The sequence below is a fragment of the Macaca nemestrina genome, chromosome 11 (genome assembly GCF_043159975.1).
Source record: "Macaca nemestrina isolate mMacNem1 chromosome 11, mMacNem.hap1, whole genome shotgun sequence".
Taxonomy (NCBI): Eukaryota; Metazoa; Chordata; class Mammalia; order Primates; family Cercopithecidae; genus Macaca; species Macaca nemestrina.
Genome location: NC_092135.1, coordinates 132,431,756 through 132,437,665, shown reverse-complemented (window position 1 = coordinate 132,437,665; position 5,910 = coordinate 132,431,756). Strand labels below are relative to the sequence as shown.

At 50.3% G+C, this 5,910-nt stretch overlaps 1 pseudogene; it reads right to left on the bottom strand.

The window, feature by feature from the left end:
- Positions 1-5,242: 5,242 nt before the first annotated feature.
- On the bottom strand, positions 5,243-5,649 carry LOC112425222 (small ribosomal subunit protein uS10-like; annotated as a pseudogene).
- Positions 5,650-5,910: the final 261 nt, after the last annotated feature.

Here is a 5,910-nt window from a genome sequence, read left to right as displayed (position 1 = left end):
GGCCGGGCACAGTGGCTCATGCCTGTAATCCCAGCACTTTGGGAGGCCGAGGTGGGCGGATCACAAGGTCAGGAGTTTGAGACAAGCCTGGCCAATATGGTGAAACACCATCTCTACTAAAAATACAAAAATTAGCCAGGCATGATGGCGGACACCTGCAGTCCCAGCTACTCGGAAGGCTGAGGCAGGAGAATCACTTGAACCCCAGAGACAGAGGTTGCAGTGAGCCGAGATGGTGCCACTGCACTCCAGACTGGGTGACAGAGCAAGACACCATCTAATTTAAGAAAAAAAAAAAAAAAAAAAAAAACAACGAAGCCAGTGGTACAGGAAGTTTCATTACTGAGATTGTGGGCTCCTGACAGTGGAAAGCAATTTGGGGATTAGAGTCACAGACAGAGGCTGAGCCTCAGGTCCTGGAGTCAGACCTCGCCTAATTTGCTTTTGTTCCCTAAACTTGTGTCCCTGTCTTTAAATTAAGACACTAACAGTGGGATGGCATGCAGCACGGTGCCTGCCCCCAAGCCTCAGCTCCTATCGCGTAATGTCCCAAATGCTTCATTCATTCTTGGGTTTGTTTGTTTCTTTTGTTTTGTTTGAAATGGAGTCTTGCTCTGTCACCAGGCTGGAGTGCAATCTTGGGTCACTGCAACTTCTGTCTTCCAGGTTCAAGTGATTCTGCTGCCTCAGCCTCCCAAGTAGCTGGGATTACAGGCACGGACCACCATGCCCAGTTAATTTTTATATTTTTGTAGAGACAGGGTTTTACCATGTTGGTCAGGCTGGTCTTGAACTCCTAACCTCAGGTAATACACCTGCCTCAGTCTCCCAAAGTGATGGGATTACAGGCCTGAGCCACCACGCCCATTCAAGCATCTGTTTCGTGCTGCTGAAAGCCAGAGTGAGTGCTCTGAGTGTACTGAGAACCACAAAGCGGCTCTGTGGAACATCTCGCATGAGGACGCCGCACAGGACATGGGCTTGTGGTTTTGAGGAAAGGCGCGTCACCACTGTCCTGCACCCTGTGCCTGGCACACACCCCAGAACAGACATCGCTCTGCCTTCCTGCCCTTTATCGGAATGTCATCTAGTCAGCGGACAGCTGTCACGAGTCTAGAGTGTGACAGGCTGGAAGCAAATCCTGCTAAGATGCCTGGACAGGCTCTGAGAGGGGGGGCAACCTGAGAGCTGTTAGCAAGACGCTGTCCAGCAGCAGGGACTTAATTTCATGAGAGGGAGTGGAGGAAGAGATGGACGCTGACAAGGCCGGTTGTCAGCTCTGACACCCACACACGTGAGCCCTGGCTTCCTGGTAATTTGGGAGGAAGGACTGCAAAATCCCATGTCAATAGTTTGCTTTGGGAACCCCCATGTCTTCAGAAAACAGGTGGTTCCATGGAAATGAAACATTGTTGCATAAGTAGCTGACCCTCTATAGAGATTAAATGTTAGCAAAAGAAAACTCTAACATTGAAACAGAATTGGAAAGGAATGGGTAGACATCAGACAATGTTTCTTATTTTCCTCTGAGTCCTAAAAAGGATCTAGCAAGGTCTCCTCAGGGGAAATGGCATTAACCCACCAAGCAATTGAATCACTGAGTTTCTACTGCTCTCTCTCAGGTCCATGTGAACATGGAAGACCTGGGCTGTGCTCCCACCCCTTTAGGCTACAGAACTCTGCCTCTCCCTGTTTAGAAGGCAGCTGTCCTGTTAATACAAAATTTAGGCAAACCTGAATCTTCCAAAGGGTGATACAGAACCTGAACTGTTTAAAACCTTACCATTTTTTTCCTGAACATTTTATTCTAAAATTATTGACTGTATGTTTTTAAACTGTTAAACATTTTCATTGACTTACTCCTCAAATGGTTAAACCAGTTGAATGTAAATAAAGAAGCAGGTATTATACAATTGTGGTTTCCAAACTGTGGAAGAAAATCTTGTTTCCTGGGCCAGAAGCCCACACCTGGGATGTGTGAACACAAGGCTGCACAGACCGACGTGCTTCCCTGGGCCCCTGGGAACCAGCCTGCCCTCTCCTTCTCTGAGTTACTCTGGGAGCTTGGGGGGTCTGGGCTGACGGAGGAGGGAGTCCCACTGCAGTGAGAAACATGATGACTCACAATGTAATAATGCAACGAGAATACACTTAGAGTACAAGGTATTAGAAAATGGGAATCTCAGGAAACGTGCACAGACAAACATGTCAGGAAAAACCATCCATTGTGGCAATCTCTGCTCTGCTTAAGGCACCCTTTTTCTCATAATTTGCTGCAGATTAACAATTGCAGCTAGGAAGCACTGTCATTGGAATAAAAAGAAACATACTTCTCTTTATGGTGTATCTTTGAAAAGAGACGTGCACCATAGTTTTCTTGAGAGGGATGTAGAATAAAGCTGGCACAGAGGGGGTTTTTGGCTCTTTTTTAGGTTTGTAAATATCTCTCAATTTCAGCAGTGCTCTCTGTGCTTACGTAGGTTCTCTCTGCCCCCTGTATTTTTCCTAAACCTTCCTGAGCTCTCCTGACCTTATTTTCTCTCCAAGCCTTGAGGCCACTTTGACTTCTGGGTGATTCTGAGACTGGCTGCTCGCAGCCCCAGATAGGATGATGACCAAGTACCCCAGGAGGTGATTTTTACTAGGAAAAAATGCAGCAGCTCTCTCGTTTGGGGGTGGAATGTTACAGCAACCAGGAAATCTGGTGATGTCATTCATCAGGGACTTTCAGGCTGGGAAAGGTGTCACTCAGGCCTCTGGTTTAGCTTTGAATAGTATGGTCTGGACACGTTGCAGTTCAGCTTCACCAGCATTCAGCGACCAGCGTGGGGTGGTGGAAAAAGGCACTGGCCTTAGTCAGGGGGCCTGAGTTCTGATTCTGTTTCTGATCCCAGGACCAACCACGTGATTTGCAGGGCCTGGTGCAAAAAAGAAAACGCAGGGCCTCTTGTTCAAAAATGACTAAGAATTTAGAGATGATAGCAGCAGATCCTTAAACCAAGAAGGGCCCTTCTGAGGATGGGTCCCTGTGTGACTGCATGGGTCACATGCCCATATGCAGGCCTTTTTGCAGGATCTTGATCCCTGTGGAGTGTGTGACTCTGAGCTTCAGCTCCTTCACCTGGAAAATGAAGACATGGGGCAAGCAGAGCTTCCCTCTCAGCTGCACAGTAGGTGCTCTGCTCACGATGCGGGAAGTGGGAAAGGGGCCCAGCCATCTCAGCAGCCTCTAATGGGGTTAGGATTTGGAGATCCCAGGAAATTGCACCCTGAGTTTGGAACAACTGACAGAGACCAAGGAGGAGCCGATGAAGATCAGATGCAGGCCCTAGTGCTGCCGAAGCTGATTGCAGAGCCTGCAGCCACCACGGGCTTCCTGACACCAGACCCCAGGAGAACGGACCTGTGCCTGCAGCCCCTGGCAGCTGGACAGCGCAGGCAGCACATGTCTCCACGGGGGCAGTGGGTCTGGGGGGACCCGCGCTCTGTCCTTCATAAAAGGGCAGGCATGAGTTCCCTGCCTGTGAGTTCCCTCCCAACTTGCCCATCAGATCAATCCCCCACCTCCACTGAAAGCCTCCAGAGGCCAGGAGCACTACGTCCATCAAGCTACCTTCAACTAGAAGGAAATCTCTGAAGCAGACAGTGCACCCCCAGTGGGTGTGAAACAGGACTGGCTGTGGTGCCAGCATCTCCCCAAGGAGATTTGTTTTGCAATGGTTGCTCCCTTTATTTGGAATGCCATGCTCCTCCCCGTCTGCCTGGATAACTCTGAGGTGTCCTCTCAGACTCTGTTTAGATCCTTCCCCTCTAGGTTTTCTGTTGACGCCCTGGGTTTGCTGCACCCAAACCCGCATGATGCCTCATCCTAAGTCCATGTTTTGCTTCCTCTCCCCCTCGTTGGGCTAAAGTTCCCCAAAGACGTTATAGGTGCTTCCTGTTTTCTCAATTGATAAATGAATGAATTTGGAATCTGTCGTGGAGTTTGCTTTCCTGGCTTAAGCCATGGAGGATCGATTCCTTGCTCATGTCCATATTGTTGGAAGCACAGGCAGGATGTGAATGAGCGGAAGATGAAGGCCACTGAGCCAGGCAGAGACATGGAACAGCAGCCATTGGGACAGACAGAAAGACACAGGGCAGTGGCCATCCAGACAGACAGAGAGACACGGGGCAGCAGCCATTGGGACAGACAGAAAGACACGGGGCAGTGGCCGTCCAGACAGACAGAGAGACGTGGAACAGCAGCCACTGGGACAGACAGAAAGACACGGGACAGTGGCCGCCGGGACAGACAGAGAGACATGGGATAGTGGCCGTCCAGACAGACAGAGAGACACGCGGCTGCAGCTGCCAGGACAGACAGAGAAACACAGGACAGTGGCCGCCGGGACAGACAGAGAGACATGGGATAGTGGCCGTCCAGACAGACAGAGAGACACGGGGCAGCAGCCATTGGGACAGACAGAGAAACACAGGACAGTGGCTATTGGGACAGACAGAGAGAAAAGGGATAGTGGCCGTCCAGACAGACAGGGAGACACAGGGCTGTAGCTGTCGGGACAGACAGAGTGAAACGGGACAGTGGCTGTCCAGACAGACATACATGGGGCAGCAGCCATCGGGATAGACAGAGAGACATGGGACAGCAGCCATCGGGATAGACAGACATGGGGCTGTGGCTGTCGGGACAGACAGAGAGACACAGGACAGCTGCCATCAGGACAGACAGAGAGAAATGGGACAGTGACCCTAGGGCCAGAGAGACACAGGACAGTGGCTGTCTGGACAGACAGAGAGACATGAGACAGTGGCCTTTGGGAAAGACAGACAGAAATGGACAGTGGCCATCAGGACAGACAGACACAGGACAGAGGTCATCTGGGCTTGGGTGAAGGGCCAAGAAGCACTGGACCTATTCAATGAACCTTAATTTCTTATTGTGAATAGGCACCATCTCAGCCTTATGAAAAGGCTGCAATTTATCGGATGGAGAGATTGTTGTGTCTTAGAAACATGACTAACTGGTGATTTTGGTATGATCTGTGTGTTTGGGTCACATGACTGTAGGGAAACCAGGGTCAAGATAATAGTTGAATGGTCACACGCAGTGCTCCTAGGCTACTGTCTACACCTGCTATTCTGGGAACTCCATTTGCTTGTTGTGAAGTCTCTCTATTTCCTTTTCCTTTTTTTTTTTTTTTTTTTAACAGCTAGTAATTAATTTACTAAAATAGTTGACTTAAGCAACTGCAATGGTGACTTCCACCTCAACTCCTGGCTCAGTACTGATGGAAGTCATCGCCTGACAACCTCAGCAGGACTGTGCAAGTCAGTGAGTCGCTTGTGGATTCTCATCTGGAAACCATCCCGTGTCGTAGAACCTTCACCACAAGGAGTTTTTCTTGTAGCGATTCTCGAAGTCTTGGTAGGCATCCTAACTGGTCCTTTCACTTTCAGGTTCTTTTCCTTTGCTCCTCCCAGCAAGTCAGCACACACCTTTTCCAGGGATTTTACATTGCGGCTTGTTAGAGTGATTCGAACTGGGTGAATTGCCACCTCCAGCTCCACGGGTGTTTTTCCGGTGTCCTTAAAAACCACGACTGCTGTGCGGCTTCCTGGCTGACTTATTCCTGGGCCAGAGCGAACAGTGGTGAGTCAGGAGCAGGAGCGTGCAGATCAGCGACTGTTTCAAGAGGGCTGTCTCAGCAGTGGTGGAGAACAACATAGCCTCAGTGTCACCTACACCTGCTGTCTCCCTGCCTTCCTCCTGGGACGGGTGCTGTGAGCTGTCACTGGGGCAGAGTCTGGAAGCTGCTGTTGCTGCAGGAGGTCCCGGAGGTGCACTGCTCTTTGCCAATGCCTGCAGTGCCTGGGTCGAGGCTGCCAGTGCCGGGGCCTGAGACCTCC